The following is a 14,113-nucleotide window of genomic DNA, read 5'->3' on the forward strand; positions in this document are numbered from 1 at the left end:
ATGAGGGGGCGGGGTAGGGAGGCCTTTGCCGATTTCAGAACACGGTGTCGCTCACCTGCCACGGGGGGAGCACTGGTAACGGTGATTTTTGGGGAAGGGCTAATGTGTTTAGGCATTGCCCTTTCCCTGCCAGTGCGAATCACGGCCCCTTGCAAAATAATTACAAATGCGGCAGGACTGTGATTGGAATCGCACCGAGTCGCATCGGTTTTCGTGCCTGAAGTGACATTTTTGAGGGGGACTTTTGCCCATTGTCAATTTTCCCTTTCTGTCACAGTTCACTGGATAAGAATGATCGCAAATGCTTATTCCATGAATATGATGTTTCTGTACAACTTGGTCTCAATTTTCTGTCCGTTCATGTCAGCGGGATCTTCTGGTCCGGCTGCCGATGCACCTCTGCCCTGGGTTTCTTGATGGCAAGGGGTCTATTCAATGGGAAACCCCATTGACAACTGCAGGACCAGAAAATTCTGCAGCCAGCCAATTGCAGGCCCCCTTCGCTGCTGTCACTCATGTGACAGGTTGCGCTGACATTCCCACCTTTTGTTTTAGTTCTGTAATGTCAACTTGTTACAAAATCTACTGTCCTCATATACCATGACAATTCTGTGCTGGGCAAATCAATAAAATAGTTGCCATAAAAAGTATTATAGAGCCTAATACTGGAAACCATAGGTTGGATTCTCTGATTCTGCGGCTAAGTGCCGACACCAGCGTGGGAACTGTGGTGTTTTACGACGTCAAAATGGGCGCCGAACCCTCAACCTGTTCAATCTTCTCATACAACGGCAACTTCAGGAGAAGCACTTCCAGAGCCCTGGAAGGAGGTGATCCCATCCCCTCCTAATGGTAGCATGAGGAAAGGCATAGAGCAAGAAATAACAAAAAAAAATCAGCAACAGGTCTGGTGCGTGACCATCTGAGCCAACTGAACATGTGATAATGCCTAGTTATTGAAGATGCAAAATTGTATACCAATAAAATTAGACGTCAATATGAGGCAGCTTCTTCTGACTCAAATAGGATTCAGTAAAAGAACAAAAGAGAAACTTGTATTTCCACAGCGCCTTTCATCACCCTGGGACGTCGGACAGCACCTCACAGTCAATTAAGTACTTTTGAAGTGTAGTCACTGTTGTAATGGAGGAAGCAAGGCAGCTAATCTTGGGCACAGCAAGCTCCCACAAATAACAATTTGACAATGTCTAGATAATCCGTTTTTGTTAGTGTTAGTTGAAGGATAAATATTGGTCAGGACATCAGAGATAAGTCGTATACCCTTCATCAAAATAGTGCGATTAAATCTTTTACATCAGTTTGTGAGGACAAATGGGGCCCAGCTCAAAGTCTTACCCGAATGATAATCATTACTCTGCTTAATTTTAATGATTAAAATTTGTGAAACCTCCGAAAACGAGGAAACGAGGATCAGCTAACATATAATTACCTAGAAATAAGAGAGACTGCGCACTGTATAACATTATTAATGTTCTAAGTATCCATGCTTCACCAACAGCTGCACAGGGCGGTTAGCAGCCGATTAACCAAGGGATGTCTTTTAGATTAAGTTCCAGCTACAGATCTGGTCACCATGTGTGGTTGCAACAGTACTGCAAAACAAACAGTAACTTGAGTTGCTGGCGCACTATATAAATACATCTAAATTGCATTGCAGAAAATAAGCATTAAGTTATTAAACGGGTTGTTAAAACTATCATTAATTAAAAGCTGCTGTATTCCCAATGTGCACAGACATCAATAAAAATGCATTGTGCAAAACCCTCCTTGAATTCAAATCAGCTTCTTTGCTGCATTTTCAGGCAGTTTTTAATATTTTGAACTCTGATCTAATCTGCAATGAAATGTGAATTAGACTATAAAAGCAAAACATCTCTGGTGTTATAGGAACATTACAATTTTAACACAGTTCAGGGCATCATTTAGCCTCCACAAAATATTTTTGATGATCATGATTTGTTTTATTTATTTAAGACTGTACATTTTTCTCAGCTCTATCCTTCAAACACACACAGCTCTTTCAAATTATAACAGAGGTACTGTGGGAGCAGTATTCAAACCAAGAGCCACAACCTCTGTGCGTTACTCTCTTTTATTTACTGATCTTCCTCCTGTTTCTCCAAATCAAAGACAAAAGACTCACAGTGCCACTTGCTAAAAGGGAGAGAACCCAACTCTGTGTTTTTTAACTGGAGACACAATGGTAGCTCACAACAGCTATGGAATCCTGGCCCTGCAATACCATTAGTTCTGCAAGGCTTAGATCATTTCTATTAAAAGGATGCAATCCACAAGAATAATATGTTAACTTCTGTTGAGAGCATTGCATTATTGTGTGGATATGTGGGACAGTCCATTTAAAGCTTTAAGAATTGACAATCATTGATCCTCTTTCACCAGTGGGTGATTGCAGTGCCTAGTGTGGTATTGAACCACACAGAGTAGAAGGCCAGCTTTAATTCCCACTATGTCTCGAAACAAAGCTTGTTTCAAACAGGGCATCAGTTAGGGTTGCTACAATTGGTTCAAATTTTCCTTGTCAGAAGAGGAAAAATCAAAAAAGACTTGCGTTTATACAGCACCTTTCATTAGCTCAGGATATTCCAAAGCACTTTACATCCGATGGGATATTGTTGAAATGTTCTCAGTGTTGGCAGCCAGTTTGCATACAGCCAGCTCCCACAAACTGCAATGTGGTAATGATAGGATATTTTACTTTTTGGCATGTTGACAAAAGGATAAATATTGGTCAAGATACCGGGGATAATTCCCTTATTCTTCTTCAAGACAGTGCCATGTACCCTTTTGCATACACCTGAGACAGCAGATGGGGCCTTGGTTTAACGCCTGATCTGAAAAACAGCAGCTCCGACAGTGTAGTACTCCCACAGTACTGCACTCGAGCATCAGCCGAGATTGTTGTGCTCAAGTCGTGAAGGGGACTGGGGCCCACAACCTTCTGACTAAAAAAGCAAGAGTGCTACCATCTGATCCAAAGTTGATAACCTACCCAGTTGCTATCCAAATGCACATCAAGTAAAGACATAATTGCTGTGATGCCCTGTGTTCAAATAGGCTGACCAACATCAGAGCTTTTCAGAATATGTGCTAACTACTCTTATGTAGACATGGTATTTTGTGCCAGCAGTGTGAGATGAGTTATGAAGGAAAAGCACCCCAAAGACAATACCTCCAGCTCTTCCGCATTCTCTTAGTACTGTACTGCACTGAAGTGACAGTCTAGGTTACGTGTTCGTCCTGGGGTGGACTTGGAGGCTCAATAAATTAGCATTTAGGATAATCGAAAAGTTGTAGAAGCAATAAGTCACAGAGATAAAATGTGCGAGTGTGTAATGGCACGGCTGATGGCAAATGCTTAACTGTCCAAAAGGGAAACTTGAAACAGCTGCCAAAACAGTTTTCACAATTTGTGTATTATGAGGAGAGATCCTAAAATCAGGGTATAATGCCCCTAGCTTCTTGTGCTGATTTTACAGTAAAGTAAATTTGGGCGGCACGGTAGCACAGTGGTTAGCACAGTTACTTCACAGCTCCAGGGTCCCAGGTTCAATTCCCGGCTTGGCTCACTGTTTGTGCGGAGTCTGCAAGTTCTCCCCGTGTCTGCGTGGGTTTACTCCGGGTGCTCCGAATGCCTCCCACAGTCCAAAGATGTGCAGGTTAGGTGGATTGGCCATTCTAAATTGCCCTTCGTGTCCAAAAAGGTCGGGTGGGGTTACTGGGTTACGGGCATAGGGTGGAGGTGTGGGCTTTGGTAGGGTGCTCTTTCCAAGGGCCGGTGCAAACTCGATGGGCTGAATGGCTTCCTTCTGCACTGTAAATTCTATGATTCTAAATGTTAATTAAAATATAAAGGAAACAAAATTGCCCTTTAACACAAGAATTACTTCACACAATAAACAATACTTTAAATAAAAAGGACTTAACATAAACTGCTCCCAAAGCTAGCCTTCCCCTTTTCTGTTCAGCAACAAACCTTATAGATCTTTCCATCTATAGAATTCCAGTAATTTTTCACCACACAGTGCCTATTTTTTCTTGGGGTGTCCGCTAGGGTTGACAGCGACTGGTTCTCCAGTTCTGGACTTGTTCACACTGTCTTCTAGGAGACCTGACCAGCTACCCTTGTGTCTTCTGAGACATCTAAGCAGCTACCCACTCACATAAGCTTCAGTGTTTCCTGAGATGCATTCCTTCCCTTTGTTCTCTCGATTTTTTCCACCAATTTCATCAGAAATGTTTTCTTCCCAGGATTGATTAAACTCCTTTCTTTACTTTAGCTCTTAGGCTTTAAAAGAGTAAACTTATCCCATCTTTAGCTTACTTACTTACACCTTTTACTTTTTTTTGCTTTTTAAAAATAAATTTAGGGTATCCAATATGTTTTTTCCAATTAAGGGGCAATTTAGCATGGCCAATCCACCTAACCTGCACATCCTTTTGGGTTGTGAGGACGAAATCCACGCAAACACGGGGAGAATGTGCAAACTCCACACGGACAGTGACCCAGAGCCAGAATTGAACCTGGGACCTCGACGCCGTGAGGTAACCTACTCCTTTTACAACGTGTACATATATCCCTTTGAACTAAAACAGCCCACTTCAAAACTACTCCTGCTATTACTTTATGTAAAATCCTGATTTAAGTTCCTCTTGGCCCATTAACGTATGAAAACACTTCTTACTGTTGGTTTAGTCTCTTGCCGTCACCTTGTCCCTTACTTTAATTATAATATTTACAACCACCCAACAGCCTGTCTTCCAGTACATAAAATGTATGACAGTGATATTATCAAAAGAAAAAGGGGGAATTCTCTGCCGCCACCAGAAGCAGAGTTCCCGATGCAACAAAGAGTCTTGTGTCGAGGAAAAAACAGGATAAGTGCCCTTTGCCAATGTTCCAGTCCCAAAATGCTTAGAAATATCTAGATATGATTGACAGCTCCTAACCACATCAAAAGCAGTTAAGTGCTTTACCGCAAAGAACAAAGAAAAATACTGCACAGGAACAGGCCCTTTGGCTCTCCAAGCCTGTGTGGACCATGCTGCCCGTGTAACCTAAAACCTTCTTCACTTCCGGGGTCCATATCCCTCTATTTCCATCATATTCATGTATCTTTCAAGACGCCCCTAAAACGTCACTATCGTACCTACTTCCACTACTTCCTCCGGCACCGGGTTCCAGGCACCCACTACCCTCTGTGTAAAAACCCTTCCTTGCACATCTTCTCTAAACTTTGCCCCTCACACCTTAAACTTATGTCCCATAGTAATTGACTCTTACACCCTGAGAAAAAAATTCTCACTATCCACTCTGTCTATGCCTCTCATAATTTTGTAGACTTCTATCAGGTCACCCCTCAACCTCAGTCAGTCTAGTGAGAACAACAGAGGTTGAGGGGCGACCTGATAGAAGTCTGCTTTCTGCTGAGAAAAAGAGGAAGTGAAAGCACTTATCTCCTAGATGTTTATGAACATTGCAATTAGATTCAAAACTGGGTACTTGAGATGCATTGAAGCATGAAGGGAAATTAAAATAAACAATCCAGACATCTGGTTGTATGAAAGCTATTACCCTATCAATTGCAGCCCACTAAAAGCAATTACTCTTTGAAACTGAATAGAAGCCTTGCAGATCAAAGGATATGAGGGGTCTTAAGCCTTGTGATGTGTTTTGACTTTCTAACAGCTGCTGCTTTCTAGACATCTGTCTGAGACAGCAGGTGTAAGCGGCAGGTAAGTGAAAAAGCAATGACTTTTCACTGTTTATGACTGGACTGCTCTTTAGTTTAAAGGCAGGGGTGACTAATGGGGAGGTCTTTGACATGGGGGATCTCTGATGTGAGGTTCTCTGATATTGGGGGTCTCTAATGGGGGTCTCTGATAGGGGGTTGCTAGGAGGGGGTCTCTGAATGCTTTAACAGCTTTGCTCACTGGACACACCAGCCTCCAGTACTAGGATTGGGTTCCAAACAAGCCATAGAAGTGGAAATTCCTGAGATGGGGACTTCCTGCCCCAGCTACATCCCAACAACATTTGACTTGCAAGAGTTGAACAAAATTTCTGTCCCTAACTAGGCATGTTGGGAACTCTCAGGAATAGTGGAAAATTGGTGCAGCTGGATCCCTGCCATTTCGCAGTTGATTCCATCAGCCCAGATGTACATGGATTCTCAGGTCTCCTTACATGAAGGAGTATTTCTGGACCTTAATTCTGAGCTTACCATTTGTCATTTTATGGCTACATTTCCTAATCCTGCAATCATACTTTAAAATGAAACAGTGCTCAAGAAGGAGAATTTTTCCTCTGCCACTTAGTATCCACTGTATCGCTTCCCTTATAACTGTGAAGTACATAGTTTAGCCTTATCTTTCACCTTAACTTAAGGCAGCATGTGGGGCAGTGGTTAGCACTGGGACTGCGGCACTGAGGACCCGGGTTCGAATCCCGGCCCTGGGTCACTGTCCGTGTGGAGTTTGCACATTCTCCCCATGTCTGCGTGGGTTTCACCCCAACCCAAAGATGTGCAGATTAGGTGGATTGGCCACGCTAAAATTGCCCCTTAATTGGAAACAAAAATAATTGGGTACTCTAATTTTTTTTTTAAATCTTTCACCTCAACTCATTCTTTGACTATATGGAGTAGCATCATTACCCTTCACCATTCATCAACTGAGACTACAATTGTTAAGCCTTTTCAGGAACCTTATCATCTACCGAGGATAATGTGTAAAGATAGCTGGTGACCGCTCTGATTTTAATGTTAGCGCCATAACTGAGCAGGGCAACACTCATCCCAACAGAGGCTGCAAAAATACGCCTTGTAAAAAATAACGTCAGCAGGTTGTAATCCAATCTGAAAATTCAGATGACGGTTGTAAATTTATTCAGGCTTCTCGTCTATGGTTTATATGAAGTCATTTGAACCTTTTGATGAAGTCATTTGCCTGCAGTCGCATTCATTATTCTCAATAAAAACTTGTTGATGACCAAAAGCCCTCTTTGGAACATTCACGTCCTGTCTTGCCTGTAGCTGAGAGAAAAAAGAATAAAGTCATTTCATTGAATTTGTGGTAGTGCTGCTGAAGTCTTACTGTTGAAAAATTTACAAAAAGTATCACATTCGCTCTTTATTACTGTGGCGTTTCAAGGACTCTTTGCTGAGATCAGGGGAAGTAAAATCTCAAAAAATAAAACTTTTCACTTACTTTAACTTGGGTTGAAATTAGAAAATGATTTCCTGGCGCAGTTCTCTACCACATGGCATTATGAAGACCATCTGGATGTGAAACTGGAAACCTGATATTGTGCAATTTGGAAACAAAATTAGTTGGCTATTTTTGTGAAAAGAATCCCTGCAAATTAAATGTGAACAGGAATTAATGAGAGAGTTTTGAAATTCTGTTTAAATAAGCAGTTGATTTGCCCATCGCAGTTGTTTAGAAATGCAGTTGCCTTTTTTAAGTAGTGCGCCATTGTTTACATATGCCACTGAAACCTGGCAACAAAGTTAATTAAAAAAGAAACGGGAAGCAAGATCACAATCCAGAAAGGTTCCTTTTTACGCTGAATGATTGCTGAACCAATAAAAACAGCATGCTTCTGGTAATCATTTCCCCCTTCCAATCTTGTTTTAAAAAATTAAGAATTGATATTCATTTACACCATCAGAATCGCCCCATTTGACACTCAGACTGAGAACATGTGGCATTGGGAATGTGCAAATATCTGCATCTAGTTGAGTGGTAGGGAGAAAGGAGAGATGCTGTCGTTCATTGGTCGACCTCCCATGACTGATGGAGATGGTGGGGGAAGGGGGTTGGTGACATGGAATGTGCTTGAAATTGCTGTTTGACCAGACATGGGGCCTGCTCACATTCCAGGCTTTTACATAGCTTTCATTGTTCTGTAAATCAGACACAGGCTATGCCTAATGAATAAGGATTTTTCAAAGGGCTCTATTGTTACATATTGGCTAGCTCAGAGGCAGGTGAATGAATGCCTAATTTTTTTATTTATCTGTGGACAGTAAAGTTCATTACTTGCAAAGTGCCCATGGTCACAATATCAGTTGCATATCAATGTTATTTAGGCACTTAAGCCGTCGAAGGATTAAACCCCTGTCACTACCTTCTGATTAGTGTCAGTTCCAGGAAGTATTGCAAATGGTTCATTTCTTCCTAAATAAAAATGCCATTTTTTAAACTGTCAAATCCTAAAAGAAAACTTTAATCAACATTTTATTTAGTGATTTTTCAGACGACCAATTTACCTCTCAGACAGCTTGCGTATTTTTCTTTCTTTCCAAGGTAAAATTGAAACATATTGGTTTCATTATAAAGTACATTGTAGAGAAAGAAGCCATGGGGTGACTGCTTCCCCTACCTAGATTGTAAAGCTCCATGCTAATTATAGGAGGTAAGATATTTAAACTAGAATAGGTTTTGCAGCATCACAACTCGGGACAAATTGATTTCCTCTGATAAAAAGAGAAGATGTACTGTTTAGTTTAAGATAAGGTTTACCGTTCTTTTATCAATACCTCTCATGTTTCTTTGTGTCACCATTCAATTCCTGGGCTGATTTACAAACCTTTTAATTCATCATTTATCAGTTCTAAGGCTACCATTGATTGACTCCCTGGCCATCATTCCCATTCATCATGATGAAGTCACCGATATCAATTTTTAGCCACTGTGCAGCATTTCCCATTTCCCAAACAAACAATAAGCTCAACATCTCTATGATCTCTAGGGTGTCACGGTGGTGGAGTGGTGCCTCCGGTGCTGAGGACAGAGGTTCGATCCCAGCCCCGGGTCACTGTCTGTTTGGGGTTTGCATACTCTCCCCATGTCTGCATGGGTCTCACCCCCACAACCCAAAGATGAGCAGGGTAGGTGGATTGAGCACACTTATTTGCCCCATAATTGGAACAAAGTAATTGGCCACTCTAATATATTTTTTTTAACGTTATGGTCTCTTACCAGTACAAATAGGGGGCTGGGAACGGCCTCCGACGCCGGAGTGAAACACTCCGGTTTTCACTCCGGCGTCGGGACTTAGTCTCCCGATGGGAGAATTGCACCCGAGAAGTCTTTGGCAGGTAGGAATAAAAGAATGACTAGGATAAGAGTAGGGCCAGTCAAGGACAGTAGTGGGAAGTTGTGCGTGGAGTCCGAGGAGATAGGAGTGGTGCTAAATGAATATTTTTCGTCAGTATTCACACAGGAAAAAGACAATGTTGTCGAGGAGAATACTGAGATTCAGGCTACTAGACTTGAAGGGTTTGAGCATAGAACATTACAGAGGTTCATAAGGAGTACCACTCCATAACCAGTTGGTAGAGAGTGCATGGAATCACCGAAGGATATATTGAGGTAGATCTTGGCATTGTGCATTCCTGTAAAGCGGTGATAGTAAATAAGCACCCTGTTACATCTCAACAACAACTTATATTGATATAGTGCCTTTAAAATAGTAAGATGCCCCAAAGAGCTTTAAAGGAGCATTATGAAGTAAAATTAGACACTGAGTCACTTGAGACAATATTTGGGCAAATCAAAGAGGTTTTAGGTTTCAAGGATGATTTTGAAGGAGTATAAATTTTAAAGGATTCCAGAGGTTGAGGCCCTGGCAGCTGACGGCATGGTCGCCAATAGTGCAGCAAGTAAACTTGGTGGTGTGCTAGATGCCAGGATTAGAGGACATATGTATCTCGCACGGTCATGAGGCTGGATGAGATTACAGAGAGATGAAGGACAAGGCCCTAAACAATTTGAAAACAAGGTTGAGGCTTTAAAATTGAGGTGTTGCATGATCCAAATTTTACTTCCATCAAACTTACCGGGAATGAAAACACCTTACCTGTTTTACTGCAGATGTTAGCCAAGTCAAGATCTACTGCATTCAGTTTGAAGCTTTTTGATGCATGAGACTGAGCAGGAGAACTATTATTTAGTTGCTGCACGCCGACCAATTTGAAGGTATTTTTGTCCCAAAGAAAATGATCCAATTAAGCAATTGAAATAAGGTAACATAGGGGCATTCTTTTAGTGCAATTCTCATTGAATTATCCAGTGATTTAAATGAAGCTGACTAAATTAACAGGAGTAAACTGTAATTTTAGGAGGAGTGTGAAATGTACATTAATGACTTGATGCCATTTTTGGAAGTATAAATATTTATATGAACTACATTGGAAAAATGGTGTCACTTTCAGTAGACTAAGCAGTGCCAATGTAAATCATGTTTGTCTTTATATATAATGAAAAAACATAATTACCTCACCTGTACTTCACAGGATAACCTACATCTGTTCATTTCCTTCTTTGGCATCCGACATTAGGAGCCCCTCAGCAGGGGTCAAGGGTTTTTATTATGTTAATCCTTCTTCCAACAGTTTTTCAAGATCATTGAAATTTAAGCCAGAAAATTTGTGGCTCGGTGGAAATGGGAGAAAGTGGCAGAGAATGGTGCCACTGACTGAATTCACAAGGTCAATGTTTGGGATCTGAATATGTATGAACTACACGTGAACATTCCCACAGAGCAGACTGCCGGAAAGAGAGCATTCATACTTGGGAGGACAGCATACAGGAATTTAAAGGGGTCCAATTGCCATTCAAATGACCGCATTCCCACCTACGACACAAAGGCAAGAAATTGAGACCTGCTAAATACCGATTCCACCGATGCTTCATGCATGCCCACACACATCCAGACTCATAGAAGCTACACTCGAAGGAAGTGCTTGTCAGGTGTTTCCTTTCAGAGTATTTCAATAAACTGTTTTAATTTGCTTTGAGCTTAAAGCATCTGACATCAGAAAGTGAATGAAGCAACATGAAGGGTGGGGGAGGGGGGGGGGGGGGGGCGGGGGGGGTAATCCATTTTTGGCACAGAAGGGAACTTTTTGCACAGAGAAAATGGTGCAAGAAGCAAAAGATTGATAATTAGCAGGATAGATACAGCCTTTGTGCAAATGTGGAGGAAGGTGGCAGGACTGGTGAAAGTTGTTAAATCTAGACAACAGTTTGCTATAGAAAGTAGCTGCAGGGCAGCACAGTGGCGGAGTGGTTAGCACAGCTGTTTCACGGTACCAAGGACCCGGGTTCAATCCCAGCCCCGAGTCACTGTCCATCCCCGTGTCTGCATGGGTGTCACCCCACAACCCAAAAAGATAAGCAGGCTAGGCGAATTGGCCACACTAAATTGCGCCTTAATTGAAAAAAAAAGAATTGGGTACTCTAAATTTATAGAAAAAAAGAAAGTAGCTGCCATAAGGGGATGCGCATTGACGTATTTCCATCACCCTTTTATGATTACTCATCCAAAGTACAGAACCTCACTGCCCTATGTAAGCTTACCCAGTCTACATCACGATATGAAAATCGCTTATTGTCACAAGAAGGCTTCAAATGGAGTTACTGTGAAAAGCCCCTAGTCGCCACATTCCGGCGCCTGTTCAGGGGGGCTGGTACGGGAATTGAACTGTACTGCTGGCCTGCCTTGGTCTGCTTTCAAAGCCAGTGATTTAGCCCTGTGCTAAACCAGCCCCTATTTTTGTTAGTTTAGGGTAGCAAGGATTATGGAGCTAAGGCGAGTAAATTGAGTTGCGGGTAACCATAATCTAGTGGAATTGCAGAAACGGCTGGAAGGAACTGAATAATTTACACCTCTCACATGTTCCTGTGTAAAAATACAACTTACAATTAAACTGGAGCTTGTAATCTGAATAAGTTTTCACAAAACATAACGATATCATAGATGGATTATGCAAGTTTATTCACTGTCACACACAGAGAAATACACAATGAACTATAGTGGGCGGAATTCTTTGATAATGGGGCTATATCCCCACGCCCGCAAGAAAACGGGCGCAAATCACTCTGGACTTTCCTGGAGAAAGTCCAGAGTGATTCTCCATTATGAAGGGGCCTAGCAAAGCCCCGGAATAGTCCTCGCAGCTCTGGCTGCCGATAGGGGCCTGCACCTCTGGCCGCGGTTCCGTGCATGTGCGCGGTGGCCGGCTATGGTGGCGGGCCCGCGCAACATGGCGGACCCACACAGCAGGGTGGCCCCGACAATAGAGGCCCTCCTCCAGATCGCGCGCGTCCGCTGATCGGTTGCCTCCGATCGTGAGCCTGGCCGTCCTGGAGGCCCCCCCCCCCCCCAGTGACGGATTCCCCCCCGTCCCCCACCAGGGCAACCGCGGACTACGTCTGCAGCCGCCACTCCGAGCTCCCGCCGGGTGGAACCATGAGTGAACCACGCCGACGGGAACGCGGCCAGTCCCTGGAGAATCGCGGGATGCCGTCGGACCCGTTTGCAGGTCCGACACTCCATTCTCCACCCCCGCACCGAGTGCGATTGCGCCGTGGAGGCTCGGAGAATCCCAGCCAGTGTCTCATGACAGTCTTCTTTTAAACAGTGCCTCATGTTTGAGGATGACCTGTTCCCATTCCGGTTCAATGGGTTCTGAGATAGCCCAATGTGCAATTTGCAGACTCTGTCACATACAGGGAAAGATGTGTTTGAAGGGTCGATGAGTTGTTGGGAGGTTTGTGTTTTCTATCAGGTACCTTGATTTCGCCTCCATGTGTTCGCGATGAACACATGTGTTTGTGTTCACGAATGAAACTTTTCCATTTTGATTATTTGTGATAGTATATAACAGAGACATTGGACTTAGACTAGAGGAGGGCCCAGAAATTTCAACACCTTGACTCTCATTGAAGAAGCCACATTCGACATTTTAAGCCACAAGGGTATAGAGGAGGGAGAGGATGATACTGCAGGCTTAAGTTTCTGACATGTTCTTTTTATTATGTCTTCTTCACCATATTCACTCATTTTCAAATGGGAATACAATACGAAATAGAGACATCAAAAACTTGGGTGGGAGTCTCCAGACTCCCCGTGGCAAGTTTCTCGAAAGAGGGACGCAGACCACCTTGGCCAGCAACGGGATCTTCTGGTCCCACCGCTGTCAATGGGATTTCCCATTGAATCTACCCCACGTGCCGGAAAACCTGCAGTGGGAGTGCACCATCAGCGGGACCAAAGATCGCGCCAAATATTTTAAAACCAGCATCATAGGTTCCTGGTATGTTCTGTAATCCTGGAAGGATGTCCTGACGGTTCTGCAGGTGACTCCAGCATCTGTCACAAGAATCATTGCAATGCATCCTAGCGGCTGCATCAGGTGACAGGTCAGGGGGGTTGAGTGATACAAAAGAACAAAGAACAAAGAAATGTACAGCACAGGAACAGGCCCTTCGGCCCTCCAAGCCCGTGCCGACCATGCTGCCCGACTAAACTACAATCTTCTACACTTCCTGGGTCCATATCCTTCTATTCCCATCCTATTCATGTATTTGTCAAGATGCCCCTTAAATGTCCCTATCATCCCTGCTTCCACCACCTCCTCCGGTAGCGAGTTCCAGGCACCCACTACCCTCTGCGGAAAAACTTGCCTCGTACATCTACTCTAAACCTTGCCCTTCTCACCTTAAACCTATGCCCCCTAGTAATTGACCCCTCTACCCTGGGGAAAAGCCTCTGACTATCCACTCTGTCTATGCCCCTCATAATTTTGTATACCTCTATCAGGTCTCCCCTCAACCTCCTTCGTTCCAGTGAGAACAAACCGAGTTTATTCAACCGCTCCTCATAGCTAATGCCCTCCATACCAGGCAACATTCTGGTAAATCTCTTCTGCACCCTCTCTAAAGCCTCCACATCCTTCTGGTAGTGTGGCGACCAGAATTGAACACTATACTCCAAGTGTGGCCTAACTAAGGTTCTATACAGCTGCAACATGACTTGCCAATTCTTATACTCAATGCCCCGGCCAATGAAGGCAAGTATGCCGTATGCCTTCTTGACTACCTTCTCCACCTGTGTCACCCCTTTCAATGACCTGTGGACCTGTACTCCTAGATCTCTTTGACTTTCAATACTCTTGAGGGTTCTACCATTCACTGTATATTCCCTACCTGCATTAGACCTTCCAAAATGCATTACCTCACATTTGTCCGGATTAAACTCCATCTGCCATCTCTCCGCCCAAGT

General features: G+C 43.3%; 1 long non-coding RNA gene across 1 annotated transcript; it reads right to left on the reverse strand.

Annotated features, from left to right (window-relative positions):
* Nucleotides 1-1,960: 1,960 nt before the first annotated feature.
* On the reverse strand, nucleotides 1,961-10,679 carry LOC140411839 (uncharacterized). Its single transcript, XR_011941056.1, has 3 exons — nucleotides 10,328-10,679; nucleotides 7,249-7,339; nucleotides 1,961-7,073 (listed from the first exon to the last, which is right to left on the reverse strand). It is a non-coding gene; the product is annotated as an uncharacterized lncRNA (long non-coding RNA).
* Between the last annotated feature and the right edge of the window lie 3,434 nt (nucleotides 10,680-14,113).

This window comes from Scyliorhinus torazame, chromosome 1, assembly GCF_047496885.1.
Source record: "Scyliorhinus torazame isolate Kashiwa2021f chromosome 1, sScyTor2.1, whole genome shotgun sequence".
In the NCBI taxonomy this organism is placed as follows: domain Eukaryota; kingdom Metazoa; phylum Chordata; class Chondrichthyes; order Carcharhiniformes; family Scyliorhinidae; genus Scyliorhinus; species Scyliorhinus torazame.